This window comes from Rhea pennata, chromosome 4, assembly GCF_028389875.1.
Source record: "Rhea pennata isolate bPtePen1 chromosome 4, bPtePen1.pri, whole genome shotgun sequence".
Taxonomy (NCBI): Eukaryota; Metazoa; Chordata; class Aves; order Rheiformes; family Rheidae; genus Rhea; species Rhea pennata.
The window spans coordinates 63,699,312-63,715,878 of NC_084666.1; the positions used below are offsets into that span (position 1 = coordinate 63,699,312).

Here is a 16,567-nt window from a genome sequence, read left to right on the forward strand (position 1 = left end):
AATTCCTTACTGGAGAATAAAAAGGGGTAAGGATGCTTTTATAGTTGTGACTGAAGTTTTCAAAACTCAGAGGTTTTGTTTGTTTGTTTTTGTTTTTCTTTATTTTACGGATTCTACATGGCATGCTGGCCAAATAACTTGGGTACCATTGATAATTAAGTACTTCTTTCTGTTTTCTGTATGATGGATTTACCATAATGATAGATCCACTATCTCAGAGAACTATGAGACTGCATTAAACAAAGTCTTAGAATGGTTTGTGAAATTCAGAAGTCTTTGGAAGATAATTTCATTAATCACCTGCTGCTCTTTCTGTAGAAAATCTGTATTAACAAGAGATTATAAGTACATTAAAGTTGCCAAAAGTGCTATAGTGGCAAGCACCTGCAATTTCACTGGTGCTAGCAATCTGCTTTTCATATTCAAGCTGGTTCTGTAGTAATCTGATCTCAAATAGTTTCACCGTGCGCTGTGCTTCCTCAGATATTTACAGACATTACGTATGTTTATATACTTCATCATAAAAGCTTCTAGGTCAATACTTCCTAATTAGGCTTATGAGGAAGAATTAACTGACGTTATGACCATAACATCTGTAGCAAAACTATTTAGAAGAATTCAAAAGTTTTTGCTGTAAAACCTGTCAAAGACCTTTCTAATGCATGACAGTGACGAATGAGACAACTATCTATTATGAATACATTGTGACTGTATCTTCTTGAGTTTAACCAGGATGTACGTTTTTGGCTTACATGACTTTGTTACATGTTGAGTGGTGAAAGTTATATTTACCCTGGAATGTTAATTTAGTATTATTTAACATGGACAGCATACTAATGGCAGTAATAATAATGCTTCTGTGAAGAATGACTGGCTCTTAGATTTTTTTTCAGCCATAGATCTCAAGTGCTTTACAGAGGAAGTTATTGTAGCCTGTGTACTGAATATATATTTGTTATATGGTGTTAGGAAGTTCATGCCTTGCACTGTAGGAAGAAATGGGAGGAGGAGGGAAGAGTGGCGTATATTCTGTGAATCTCACTGGAAAAAGCTTTTATTGGGTAGACTGGAGGGGATTAGATATTCCTGAATGGCTCATATATAGGCCTATATTTGCATTACCTTATTCTTGTTTCAGAATTGGAAAGTTGAGGCTCAGTGAAGAACGTATCTTGCCTGTAGATCATTTTAGAGAGGCATTAGGCAAGGCCAAGGAGAGTACCAAGTTTATCAATCTCAAAGAGAGACATTCTGAACCAACCACCACCACCTGTTTCTGGCTTTTGTCTTTGTTGCTTTTTATTTTTAGAAGAAAAATTATATCTAGTTTATATCTAGTTTTACCTTGGAAGAAGGAAATCAGTAACATTTTTGTGAATGCATGAATAATAAAATCATTGTTTGGTTATAGAGTACTATCTGCATTTACTGATTGTTCTATATGTGAATGAACAACCTTTTTCTTCGATTGTTGTAAGTGATGAGAACAGGAAATCTACTGAACAAATTAACAGCAATAGCATTAAAGGCTATGAAAAGGAAGCAGCTGAAGTAGTACATCAGTGAAGTGTTGCAAATAATAAAAATCCTTTTCTTCTCAAAAATTCTTAGTATGTTGTAGTGAAACTGCTAAACTTTGTAATATTTGCTTTCTTAATATTTGCTCCACAGTCTGTTGTGTGTGTGTAACATCTGAGGATCTAAAAGAGGTTCAGAGTTTGCATTATGTGACCTATAGAATTGGGCTACCTTTCCTAGGTCTGCTAAAGCTTTCTTTTCTCTCTGTGTATGTTTGTATGTATGCACGTGCACAGTAGCACTGTCTCATTTTTGGCTGTATTTGGAATGCCACAGTAAACAGGTGGTTTTGCAGTGTCTTTTAGAGTTGGATAGGCTTTTGCTGATTGCATTAGTATCCCTTTAATTAGGGCTGGTATTGTTGTCTTAATTCAGAAGTGACGTTTTGTCTTTGGTGGTTAGCAGATGATTATGACCTTGTATTATCATCTGTGGAATATTGCCAGATTTTAGCATGCTTGTTCATTATTGACACTGAGGAGCTTGTCTATGCCTTATTACATCCAAGAGAAATTATTCCAATACCCTGATGTCTGGCTTGCCAAGTAGGTTTATATGCAAACTCTAACTTGTTCCAAACACTGTTGCTAAGTTAGTATTTTGTTCAGGAACGTATGAGTTCATATCACTGAGTTTGGTACCTAAGTAAAGCTATCGAGTCCCACCCTGCCCCGAGGGCTCTGCATGCACATAGTTCTTTTCCTGAAGAGCACAGAAGAACACTGGGCAGTTTCAACAGTGGTCCTAGCTAGGACAGTGTTGTAACACTGGTAGGAGAAGAATGATCCGACTTTTTAGTCTTAATTTAACCCTCTAATTTTTTGAAGTTGAATCCTTGAAGTTTAAATTAAGCCTTAAAAGAAGACATTTTTATTAAAGCTTAACCTTGATGGGGATTATGACTATAACTTCCCATTATATTATGAATATAACTTTTTTCTGCCTCTAGTAAACTGCAACACATAGTAGTGTTTAACTTCCTGTAAAATCTGTAGTCAGGATATGTAAGCACAGGATGGTGCAGCCTAGTGCTTTGCAACCTCCCACTCTACTGAGGCATTCTTAAGTCCAGCTTCACAACAAGTGAAAGGTGTTTGTAAAATGTGGTTTATTCCATTTGTGACATGTTGAATATGTTGTGTCTGATCAGGTTAATACTATAATTCTTGCTCAAGCACTTTGTAAAGAACAGCACTGCAGTGTGTTCAGCTCCTGACGTGATGCTCAGGGCAAGCTCTTCAGTAACTCATCAGACACATTCCTTCAAAGCTGATCAGATACTGAACATGCCAAGTTCCTCGCAGTTTGGCCTGTGGGATAAAGACCAAAGAGTTACTGTTTCAGTGTTTTCAAGCCTCTTCCCCATTAGTGTCGTTACACTTGCAATGTTAGTGCCACTTACCTATATAGTCTAAATATTGATTGTGCTTTTAATTATGATTAAGCTACATTTGCATTTTGTAGATGCGAGTCCAAAGCAGGTTGCCCAGTTCACAGTCAGATGAGTTTCTTAGCTGGCTTTACATCTGTGTTCATTCTTATGCTTGGACACAGTTAGAAAACTATGCTGTTATCTTAGGAAATCTGATTAATTTGAGTGACTTACATACCAGTCTAGCTTTGACTCTTTGCTTGTGGCTGAGTAGGTAGATATGCAAAAACATTGCTGAGATCTTTATTTTGCTTTCTGAAAATACTGAAAATAAAGTTTGCAGCTCAAGCAATATCAGTAATGTAGTTTACTTAACTCTCTCTGAAAAATGCATTTGTCTCATGTTTGCATACCTTTCGGGGTGTAACCTTTAAATCTTATTTACGTGCAGGCATGTGTAAATTGGTTATGTGTTAGAGGACAGTGAGCATTCTAATATATTAGGAAGAATGTCTATTAGATTTTTTTTTTCTCTCTCTCTGAGACTGAGACAAATCTCAAGGTGCTTGCTTTTTATTCAGCTCTTGCCCAAGTAAAAGCCCTGTAGCTTCAGGGGAAGATCTGCCTCAGTCAAAGCTGATAAGGCCCTCTGGATTTGCCTTTAAGTAGAAAGCTCTTCTGTGTGTGTACTTGCCTCTGACTGTGTATTTGTGTGTCTGGCTGTCTAAGAGGATTGATAAACTCCATGTGCTTTGCTAAAGGTGGATTTTTGTTACTTATTTGTACTGCTAGCCCATTGTCTTTGTAAGGGTAAAGAATGATCTATATAAAACAATAGGAACAGTCATTAGGTTTTGGGAGTCTTTATTATGTCACAAGAAAGACCTTGGTAAAAGAAAAGGGCACAGGTTCCACCTGTGAAAAGGCAATAATAGAGTGGATTAAGTTCTTTCAAGTTCAACATGGGGTTACAGTTGGCTGACAATGTTACAGCACTGGATGGTTTCCAATCTACTGAAGATACAGCTGGTCACGGAGAAGCAGCTGAGAGCATCCATTCTCTTGAGCTGCTTTTTGCAAGCTCCCTAAGCATGGGGCATGTACTAAGCTTTACATTTTTATTAGAATTTTTTAAACACTTTGAAAATAACTGGAAACATATGAAGCAAATGAGGCAAGTCACTATAATAATATAGTAAACTGTCATCCTTTAATTCTTTAATCTTATTCTAAGCCTGAACTATTGCAACTTTATTCAGATGTTGTCTTAATTTATGGAAGAGGCATTTTTAGTTAGAATAATCCAAGTCCTAGTTGCTTTAGCTGGGACTAAGACATGCTGCTAGATTTCATGAGGGAAGACTCATGAGACTGTTTAGAACATGGGCTATATTGAAGACATCTTGTACTTTGAAGATTAGATTTTGCCATACTTTTTTCAGACAAGTTTTATTGTTGAAATAGTTGAGACTAAGAAGCAGAATGTAGCCCGGGGTAATAAAAACATTTTACTGCTATCTGCCCGGTGGGATATATCATCTCCGTAGGAGTCCACAGTCAGTATCATTGCAGAAGTACACAGGCAGCTGTAAGAGGTGAACCAAAAAGAATAAATCACTTCCTTTTTATTATTTTGTGCTTTTGCAGTTTTGTCTCTCCTTTGTTAATCCAGGCAATATATTTTAAAGCATATGTGTCTAGTCTGTTTGTTTTCCCTTTTTGCATATGAATCAGACATTTTGAGGAGACATTTTTCTAAATTATCCAGAAGAAAGTTTTTGCGCGTAGGACAGTCCTGGCACGGCTTTTATCTATTTACTTGTGCTTGTAATGAGCAGTTGTGTTGCAGCTTTGATAATGTTATGCAAGAGAAACGTACTGAACCTTTCAAAGCCACTGATTATTTTTTGTAATTAGAACTAATTTCTGCAGCTGTCACTAGGCTCTTCATCAAATGATATATTTGTTATGTTAGAAATGAGAGGAGGCACGTGAGTAAGACTTTGAAAGGAATATGTTCTACTCAGGGTAGGGTTTTATGTTTAAATGGGTGATGTTAGACTGAGACTATTGCAGTACCAATGTGCCTGACTAGTTATGTGCTGTCTTTAATCCCATAGTATTGTATTTCATTGTCTCCCAGTGCACTACTGTCATAACTGAAATAAAAAACCTCTAAATTCAATGAACACTTTAATCTGTCATCATAATCAAGAAAGTTGTGTCAATCACGGCTTAGAAGTTAAGCATGCAGATCAAATCTGTAGTAAGAGGAGACACCTGGACTCTGCAATGTAAATGGAGATAGTTTAGGATATTAAATGTTTATTTCACTTGTGTTTCAGTGCTTTAACTGAATATGTTGTTGATGTTGTTGTTTGATATCTTTAAAAATCTAGAGATTATTGTTTTGAGCTTTCACAGTTGTGTTCCTCCTGTGTTAATGCAGGCAAAGTATTTTAAAGCATATGTTTTCGGTTTGTTAGTTTTCTCTTTTTGTACGTGAATCGACAATCAGAAAATGAGATGATTTTATAGAGTATCTAGAATAAACTGTGAATTTGGTTTTTGAGAGTTATGAACCTCACTGCCATTGCAGGAGAAAATTTTTAGAGTAAAATTAAGTTGATGTGAAAAACTGCATGGTAGGAATTGTACTTGTTTGCATCAATATTTTGGATTTTAGACTTGCTTTTGACATGACAAGAAAGGCTAGCAAATGCAGCAAAATTTATTAGCTTGTAAATTAGTTAAGTTAGACCACTACAGACTTAAGAGACACTGAAACTCCACTGTGAAGTGGATCATAGTCACTTAAATGTGTTTTAAGCTCAGCTACAACTTGTAACCAAGTATTTTTGGTGAACCATTTCCTTTTATAACATTCATTTCAAATGCAGATTAAAATATATTTTGCACTTTGGTAATATAGCAGCAACTTTAATATCAGATCCACAGTACATAAAATGATAAACTTTATAGCCTCTCAATGAAATCTGGGTCAATATTGCTAGCACTCTCAGATAAAAAAAGGTGGTTTAAATTTATTTTAAAAGGTGGTACACTTTTCTAGAAATGACTCTATTTTCATATTTATGGTAGCAGAACCATGGAAAAATGGAATGAAGTGTCATACTTTGGCTTCAGAGTGAAACTTTAAATAACAGGTATTTTAAAAATAACTTAGACTAATTTTAAGAACATTTATATTAGTCTAAAGACATACTCATTAAAGATTGTAGCAAAACTCCCAACCTATGATGAGCACTTAGAGTAATCTGACCCCATGACATCATTGATCCTTAGGTACTTCTACTTTTGCTGCTGTTCGTGAAAACAGCATTTTAGCCTGTGGTCAGTGTTGGGAATTATTTGACTTTCTTCTTGCTGGTCTCACGGTAGCCATTCAGCATGGCAGCACGAGAACAGTTTGTAGATACTCCAGCACTGAAGTAATGAAATAGGGTAGTTCTAAAGACTACCATGGTAGAGAAAAGGAGAATAGCCAGTAGCTCTTACCTCTGCATTCTCTGCTGTACGGAAGACGTTAGGTGGCATACCGTTATTGGCATTGCCTCTCCCTTGCCATTGTGAGACTTGGCTTTCAGTTGCTTTTTTCCCTCTTTTTTTCCTTTTCTTCTTCTTCTTCTCTCTCTCTTTTTCTTTTTTTCTTTGCCAAAATTTAGCAGCAGCCTGTTGGTGTTTCCTTTTAAAACAGGGGCAGCTGTTTAAGACGGAAAATTAAAGGAAGTACATCTTGGCTTTGCCGGTTCTTTGTTAATAAATCCTCCTGTAGCCATAATTTGGAATGAAAGATTGAAATTTAACCTTGGCTGCTATTTTTATCAGGGTTATGACCTTCTGCTATTGCCATGCATGGAAAAAATAATAAAAAAAAGAAGACACTCCAATTTCCTGAAGTAATAAGCCTTTGAAAAATCATCATTTTCATATGCACAACACTGTCATGTTCACGGTAAGGTAAGCCATACTGACTGCTCCAGTGCAAAACCAGCAGTCTGTGTAACATCTCCCCAGACCACATAAGGGGGCTGTGTAATAGATATGTGGGTGCCTGAACAGGACTTTTCTCTAGCTGGTGTACCTAGCTGCTGTTATAATGGGCCTGTGAGCTGAGAGCCACACAGCCAGCAAGGAGAAAGGATAAAGAAATGAAAAATTAGATTGATGAAATGCAGGGAACCCTCAGAGGAAGTAATGACCAAAGTCTCCTCTGTGCATACAAGACCATATGCTTAAAAGAAAAATCACTAAGATTGAGTATAATTGGTCACAAGTGACATTTGGGAAAAAAAAAAAAAAAAAAAAAAAAAACCAGTTTTCTTAGGATGGTGTTATTACATGTATTGTGCATTCTGCAAAGAAGAGGACCTGCCAGTTAGGTCTCTGGCTGTAGGAGTGCAGTGACCGATGCTGAAATCCTTACTTCTCAGCAGCATTACCTGAAATGTTACAGTCCTGTTCTGTCCTGTTCCATAAACTGTGCTACTATGTAGATACTAGAGAAAGGCTGACTCGTTCCTGGGGACCAGGACACACTCTCAACTTAAGATTTTGCTTGTCCAAAGCACTACATTCAAGAAAGAAGCTCTGTTTTCCACTGTTGTTATGTTACTGTTGTTTGTCATTTTCTTGATGGCAAAACTTTGAAATGAAATATGAAGTGACTTCCTAAAGACAGATGCAATATTTAGTTTTTAAGAGCTCTTAATTCTGAAGCCTTTGCTTGCTGAGTTTATACAACCACAATTGTATTGCATAGTTACTCAAACATCCTGTGTGGTTGCTTGTCCTCAAAGTGTCAAAATCTGTCCCTAAAGGACATGTAAATTCTACTGAGGCCAAAGAAGAAGAATGTAATTTTGATACTTTTTTTTTCTTATTTCATTACTGCTAGTATTTGAACGAGTTAAATGAAGTTTGGATAGTTTTCCCTCTATGTAGTAAAGGGTTTTTGTATCAGAAGGCCAACTATTGGTATGGTGTGATAATAATACAATGGAATGGAAAGTTGAAATGACGAGAAGACTTTAATGCCTTGCTAGTATTGAATAGCTACCCCTGCATACTTCAGCTGTCCCTCAGCAATATTTGTCAGCCAGGTGATAGCAGCTATTTCTGTGTTTGTGAAGATGACCATGTGTGCATGGAGTGTTATATGTTCATTAAAATAGTTTAGCGGCCTCACCACTAAAGTTTACTGTGTAAGACCTAGCTAACTGTTCTAGCCCAGGCTACTACTGGGAACTATTTCAGTCAAATTGCCTGTGCAAGATAGATCATAATTCTAGCCAGTGCCAGCTGGAAACAAAAGCTATTATCTTAGGTGAATCATTTCTTTGGTTGTCTTATAAAAGTGAATCTTGGTCTTTAACGGTATTTTAAATATGATGAATTACAAATGTTCTGCTGCAACACTTAAATTCTAGTCAAGTAAGTTGTGAAAAAATTAGAGTTCAAGAACCTATTTGTTCTGCATTTTACCAATGAATGCCTTCCCAGAATAAGGTCAGGTGAGCAGCAATGTCCCCCATCTTAGTTCTTCCCCTTCTAAAGGGAGGAAAGAGAGAAAATATCAATATGATTAAATCTGGGACTGTAGTGCTTGCACAATACTCTTGTAATTCAGTAAAGGTTTGCATTTTATGTATGAATAGGTTGGTGAAGGCACTCCTAAAACTACAGCTCTGGCAAAGGACATGACCAGGATATTGGTATACATAAGATGAAGTGTGATTAGTAATCAGAAGTAGGGGTCTGTTAGTTAAATTACTGCCATTTTTGCTGGAGCAGTGTGTATGGTATAGGTCACTATTGTATAGAACATTCAAATGACAGCAGTGAAAAACAAACGGGTGAAAAAAAGCAAACTGGGCTAATGGAAGACTCGCAGGCAGAGCAACTATCATGTGTGTTAATAAGGTCATGTATGGTCTCTGCAGAAAGCAGGTGCAGACCTTAGAGTGTGCCATGAATATGCATGTGACTGATGTTTTACGTAGCAGTTAATGTAACTCTCCAGTTTGGGCTGGGAGCTGATAGCCAGCAGAGCAACTAGAAGGGAAAATATCTTTTAAGCATGCAAACCTCTAGTCCCAGGGAGCACCACTGGTAGCATTCCCAAAGTTCTCAGGCAGCTTCAGCCTGCCTAGGTGGCTGTGAGCTGGGGAGGGAAAATCTGACGTTAAACACACCAAGTGCCTGGATCTGAACAGACCAACCGAATGATCTATATTTGTTACAGAAATCTGTATTTGTGAGGAGTGAAAGTGGAGGGAGGTGGAAATGGAAGTTGCACAATATGTAGGGTAATGCTCAAAAGACAGGACTGCTGTGAACCCGCTACTGCAGCTCTTACAGTAGGAAAGTATCTTTGGACTTCCAGGTTAGACGGACAATTAGAAAGGAGTCTAGTGGTTAACTCTAGCCGCTAATTGAATTTTGTGTGCGTTTTGCCTCTCAAGGCTTTTCTTGTGCTTCATAGTTGATGATATCAAGTCTTGCTTAAGAAATTTTTGCCTTTTATTTCGAGACTGTGTTAGAAGGCAGGATGAATCAGAGTGAAATTTGCAGGTTTGAAGTGAACTGTCTTTAGAGAAGTTATGACATTAAGTTTCATAAACTTAGAAATTATAAAATTAAGTTGTGCATACAGGCAGTTCTTCAGAAGACAACCTGCTCTTGGAAATGTGCTTTAGGAACCCATGGGCTGAGATGCTTCTTGCCAGGCTCTGCAGGAAAGGCAATGTTAGTCTGTTCATCACAAGGTGCTGACTTTTGGAGCAGAATTCCTCTGCTGGAGGTGAATTAGTTCTCCTCCTGTAAGGAGTTATGTTGCAGGAACAGTTCAGGACTTTGGACAAAGCATGAGGTTTTCCAGCTTTATCATGCTAAAAGACTTACTGCAATGCAGAGTCAGAGAAAGCTTAGAAAAAGGTAGTGATAATGATTAATGATATGAAGAAAATTCAGATGAAGAGATTGATAAAATGTGGTATGTTTACTTTCAAAAGAGGACAAGTGGGAGAGCATCATAAAAGCGTATTAAATGCCAGAATAGATTCAAGAAAGTGAGAAGGGAGTATCTTTCCTAGTCTCATGACAGAGTGCAAGGAGACATCTGTGATTTTTACAAGACAGTGAACTTAACATTGATAAAAGGAAACAAATACTTCTTGAAGTATTTATTTACGTTGTGAAGCCTATTGTCACACACCATTTCTTAGTGCAAAAATTTTACAAGGTTAGAGGAAAGAAGGGTAAGATATTAGTATGACTACAAAATTAATTCAGAAGGATAATACTGCATGACAACAGAATTTTTGGAAGGGATATTACCTTTTATGCTTCAAGCGTGTTTAACCATAAGAGAAAATTAAGGAGTACATATATGTGTATGCACAGTTCTGGCTGTCTAGCAGGTGATAATCACATGATTCATTCAACTCCCTCAATAGTATCTGGTACTAGCCACATGACGCTGGACTAGATGCCTCTAATCAGATGGCTTTAGGTATGTACAGAAGTGGTAAAAATAAATAAATAAATAAAATCTGGCCTAGACAGGTCAGATTTCTCTGCTGTGGATCAGATAGACTGATTTTGGCATTTCCTCAGCCAAGTTGCGTAATGGCCTCTGACACGTATCCAAGCCCTGCAATGCAATGATGTTTCATGGTGAGCCAAAAAAGAGATGTAGTGTGTGTGAAACAATGAATGTTATTTATCCAGCTGAAGCTTGAAGGGAGATAGATAATTTTATGAGGTAGGAAATTTAAACAGGCTGTCTCAGACAGACTGAGGTACAAAGCAGAAGACTGACACAGCAGGTGGGATGAGTATGCAGAGTAGGAGGAAAGAAGAGTCCAAGTGTTACATGAGCTAAAAAAGCTGAGAAAAGAGAGAAGAGGGAAAATGTCAGTGAAGTAGGTTGGAATAGATCCATGTAGTATTTGCATTCTTCCCTACCTGGGATGGAATTGATGGCAATGGTATGAAAAAGGACGGTGAATCTCTCTGTCAAATTACATGTTGCCAAAAAATCATTGGATGAGATCTCAGCTTCTTTGGACGTTTCAGTGCTGTTTGCTGTGCTTAGTGACCATTTCAGTAGGAGGAGGGTAGCACAACAGGGTAGTTAATCATGTGGCATTAATTAGAGTCGCCGTTGTGCTTATGGCATGCACATTTCACAGGCGAAGGTTTTGCGCTCAGCAGCTGTCACTCTGCCTGCTGCCTACCCGTGTCTCTGGCCTACAGTATCACTTGGCTCTCCTGCTCCTACGGCTGCAGAGCAAAAATGCATTGGTTTCCTGGGAAGCCATTCACTGCACATGAGCCGTGCGGGGTTGGCTCCAGTCAGTACAATCCTGCAAGTCAGTCCTGAGTTTGTCTAACAGGGAGCAACATGAAATGGAATTAAATGATGGCAGCTACTTTGGGCTCCAGAAGTGAAACGGAGAGAGCTGAATGACTAGCTAATAGGGTGATGGAGCTTGAAATGCAAAAGCAGCAGTTATTTTACCAGCGTAACAGTCTAGTCAGAAAAGACAGTTGGGTAGTTAGGTTGGTTAATTTCAGCTAACTTCTAGGTACTTTAATTGCATGATTTCAGCAAGTTTGGCATAGTTTTATGCCTAATGCTCCTGAAGTAATTCTATTAACTTCAAAGTTGCTCGGGATTTACTCTGAAAATGCTGTTGATCCGGTCCCCTTTTCTGACTTACGACAGGTAAATTTTTACGTTACTGGAAAATACAAGTATGGAATAGGTGATGTCCTTTGAAACAGTCAGCTGAATATTTTTCTTTCCATATACACATGGAGCGTTCATTGCCTTTAACAGAAGATAGGTGTGTAGGTCAAGTGATGTGTGAGCAAAGTCCCTGTGTAAAACAGGGAGCAGGGTTTTGAACTTCTTTTGTTACTCTTTGATTGGCATGCTGGTTTAGCGTAGGGGCTTTACACCGTACTTCCTTCCAAAATTAGGACACGTGTGGTTTTCTAGATGACCAAATGGCAAAGCATTTTGACATGCCTGGCAGGTGCAGATAGAAGAACTATAGATCTCAGGCACCGAATATTCCTTCTGTTTGCTTGCTTGCTTGTTTGCTTTTTCATTCTGTCTGCTGCTGTGGAAGTATAAGTTACTTGCTTTAAATAAATCAATAAAAGAAATAATACAGCTGTTGCTGATATAGCAATCTTTGTACTTGTACCACCTGTGGCTCTGAAGAAGAATAAGTGGATTTTTTTTTTGGAAAAACTTGCCTGATATGGTATGACTTCTCCTAATTTAGGCTGTTTAAGCATTGAATATGTCTCCTTGACACCATAGGAATATTCTGCAGAAGGTCAAGAAAAAGTCAGGAAGCCAAAGCTTGATGAAGGCACATTGCATGTTATTTGTCCTTATGTTTTCAAGATCTGTAGCTGGTATAGAGCATTGTAACTCAATCTACAGTACTGATTTACACCAGTTAAAAACCTGACCTCAGTTTTTCCAATGTCTCATAAATGTGCATCATTGCAAACTATATTATTTCTTCTATAACTAAAAATGTATCTAGAAGCATTATTTTTGTTCTAAGCTTCTGATAGGTCAGTCACTTCCTTTGGTGCAAGGGCAAAAGTCATGCTTTTGGAACATCCATTTTTAGGAAGTGCATGGAGAACTGAACTGAAGAGAATTCCTGCCTTCACTGTCCAATGTGTGAACAACATACATCATTTTAACTTTTCTATATCTTTAACAAATTAATTATATGTTGGTTTATCTAAGACCCTTTCCTCATGATTCAAACCCAAGTATAGGAAAAATGCAGTAATAGATTTTAAAAATCTATTTATTTCCATTTGTTGTATCTGATCTGAAAAACATGCATGGATTTAAAATTAAGAGTCATGATGCTCTTAACCACTATGCTGGACACATAGTAAATATAAACAAATTAAGCTAGATGCTTTCATCTGTTCAAGTTGCCTTGTACCGTTGTAGCTGCTTGAGGCAGCCTTACAGCCAGCTTGAGTGCATAGCTGAATCGTTCTCCAGGGTTAAATTGGCATGTCGGCTCCTACCCCTTAAGCTATGTGACTTTTTTGATAGATGGCAAGGTGTATGGTGGAGCAACTACAGTAATGTTCTGCTTTCCTCCATTAAAAAAATGCCTCCTATTTAGCAGTATAAAAATAGGAGATCAGTTGCTGACCTCTGTGTGCATAGAGGATGAATTATTAGTAGAGTTTTTAGGTTTAATTTGATTAATTCTGAGTGGGGAGGGGAATTGCTTGTAAGAGACCTGGTAGTGACTTACTGCTTTCTACTGCTTATATTTGAGTAAAAATACCAAGTTTAAAGTGATTGCCTAGCTGAAGTTCAAATTTTTTTTTTGTTTGGTACCAGTTCTGTATCGATAGATAACCAAAACTTTTGCAGCAGCTAACATTTAGTGACTGAGGAAATAGATTTAGATAAATGATTGTTTATGTATTTTTGAATCCTTAAAGTCTCTTCTTTTTTCTGTTTTCAGAATTACATTTATAGATACAGAATAGCAGTGGTGCATTAGTTTCTTGGTGTCTAAATTAAAAAGTATGTATTTTAGATGCTGTATGTCTTACACAAGTGGTAAAAATCTGCGATCCTGTTGTAAGATGACATTTTGCCTAGTATAGCTTTTATTCACTGTTCCTTCCCCAAATGACTCTCCATCAAATCCTCCAATTAATGCAAAATTTAAAACAAAACAAAATTTTTAAAAGTAGTAAAGATAGAGGGTAGTTAATATTTATGGCAAAACATATAAGCTTTTGTTAACTGGAAACTCTTGGAACAACAGCTAATGTTAGCAGTCAAGATTTAGAGAAAGCAATGTATTCAGGAAAACGTGAAAGCTCATGCTTAAGTACTTCCTAAAGTGATGACCTTAAATATGTGTTTCTGTGAACTTAAATGCTCTGTGAATAAAAGCTTACAAGTGCATTGTTTCTTATTGGTTAAATGTTTTAGATAAGTACATATGAATTATTTCCTCAGATGCTCCCCAATCCCAGTAGAGGTTTGCAAGATACGCCTCTCACTTTGCAATTTCTAAAAGGTTTATAAAGGCCACTGCCTAGATGGAGATTGGAGCAGGATAGACTTCAGAAAAGCTTTTAATGAGAGAGGGGGGAGTGCTTCATGCCACTCAGTAGCAGCTAAGTACTGCTGGTCTGAAGACCCAAAGGTTAGGCTTGTGGTATGATTTCATTTATGCTGGCATAAATCCAGAGCAATTCTCTTAATTCCAGTGGTGTGGTGACTTTGGAAATATAAAAACAATAAGCATTTAGCTGGCCATTAACACTTACACACATTTGCATCTCCTAGCCTCAGAATAGCAGCTTAAGAGGGATCAACGCTTGATGTCAGGAGAAAGAGCTGGACTTGAGCCCCTTTGCCATCATTGTACCCAGCTACTAAATTGGCAGTTTAATGCTCGGTGGAAATGTGGCTTGCTGGATGAGATACCTTCCTTCCTTAAAATTCACAGCTAGTGGTTACTAATAGAAGTTTTGTAGTAGTGGCTAAAATGCCTTTTAGACAACAGGAATTTCAGTGGAAGACTTTGTAGTAGACGTGTGGATAAGTGAGTGTATACACATACACACACACGTAACACTGTTAAAGTTTAGGAAACAATATTTTACAAAACAGGATGAGAATATTTTATTGATATGTGTTGGAAAATGGGAGAAAAAACGATCATTATCTTGTAAAGAACCTTTTAACTTTCTCCTGCACATCCTTGTTTGTGGTCAAACCGAACTGCTGCGTGCCTGTTTTTGTGAGTTTGGGGACAGCCAGGGGGAAAGCCCCACCAGCTACTGCACAAGTATATGGATGCATGGGAACTCTAACAGTTTTTAATGTTAGTTGAAAAAAAAAAAATATGTATAAAAGCTTGCAATATGCTGTAGCAAATCGTTCTATGTGTCAGAAGTTTTCGTAGGTATTTCTTGCAGTGACTGAAGTGTGTCAGGATAAAGTTGCAAGGTACTTTAAAAGAGAGTGGCATTTTTTCCTCTTGGCAGCTCATAATAGCAAAATATTCTTGTCTTGTTGGTATGTTGTTGATGAATATCCAGTGTTGTTCCTGCTTTGCATGATGTTGTTGTTTTAAACTTTTGTTGCGTTACGCCATCACTGCATGTCATTAAAATTGAATGAGAAAGAAGGATTTTAGTGAGGTTTATAATGTTAAGGTAGGAGTAAAGGTCTCCACTTTTAAGGTAAGAACTGCTCCTGTATTTTTGAAATATAAATTACCCTGTTATTTCCCTGCTGAAATAATGCTATTATATTGCAATTGTATCATCAAAGTTTCTATTCAGCATCTCAGACAGATTAGTTTGCATCGTGTATTTGGGGGAAAAGATTCGGCATGTGTGAAATGAGACATGGGATGATGGTTCGGATGATTCACACAATTACACAGGTGTTTAAACTAGCTGACAGTTGCTTACAGTGTGTATTTGTACAAGAACATGCGTGTACCAAATTTCTTTTGCGGTGCGTTTTAGCCACAGCAGAAGTCCTTGTACCTGGGCATGCTTCACTGCTGTAGGAAACTCTGCCCAATGCACTTTGTTCAGCAGCTTTGAGAATCCTGCCTGTGGGTCTCCCTTCAGATCAGCAGCGTTTCAGCACTCTGGCTCACTGTTACAGCTGTCACCTCTCTTCCTGGCTGCACAGTGTACAGTAAAAGTGTGTTTTCCTTGTATTTTCAGGAACAATCTGATGAGCTCATCAGGAAGAGAGGAAAAACATACAGTTTAGAAAGGATGCTGAAAGTTGGAGAGGGATGCAGAAATGAGGGACAAAAATGATTTAGTTTTTTCTTTATGTGTCTTAGACGGCTTTAACTATAGTATATCAATATCTCTGGAGAGAAGCCCATGGCAATAAAGGATTCCTTAGCAAAAGGTGCAACAGAAGCCAATCTGTCGTGTTAAGGCAAACAGCTATAAGCGGGAGCAAAGCATATTAGCCATAGAGTGTCTAACAGCGCTTAAAGTGTTGCTTAGTGTTGGAGGGGAAGGGGAAGCCAAGTGATGTTTTTTCCATCTCTTGATATTTTCAGCTAGAGACTGGATGCTTTTTCAGTATTTTCTAAATAAATGCTATAATGATTTGACTTAATTTAGGAATAACTGAATGAAGTTTAATGCCCAATGATGTATTAGATTTGAGGACACTGAAGGAGTAGTGCAGTAATTCTGAAGAATATAGACTTTTTTTATGAAAAGGAAGGCCGTAATTTCTTCTCTGGGGTTTGTGGTGAATAGCATAAAAACTAATCAGCTACAGTGCAGCAGGTTAGAAATAAAGAAAAATGTTCTTGTCAGAACAGTGAAGCACTAGAAAATAATGGCTGTGGAAGTTGCAGGAACAATTTAGGTGTGTCTGGTTTTGCCTTGAGAAAGGGAGATGAGCTGGATGACCTCTCAAAGTTTCTTCCAGCTCTCTTTTTCCTGAGAGCCTACTCTTAGTCTTATTCCAGTAACTTCTTACACCTGCTCAGCGAGAGCCTCTGGTCCTTATTCTTCCTGTTTCAT

At 37.7% G+C, this 16,567-nt stretch overlaps 1 protein-coding gene across 1 annotated transcript in view; it reads left to right on the top strand.

Annotated features, from left to right (window-relative positions):
* COL25A1 (collagen type XXV alpha 1 chain) overlaps positions 1 to 16,567 on the top strand; it is a 286,790-nt gene that overhangs the window by 139,724 nt on the left and 130,499 nt on the right. The gene's annotated exons all lie outside the window — the stretch shown is intronic.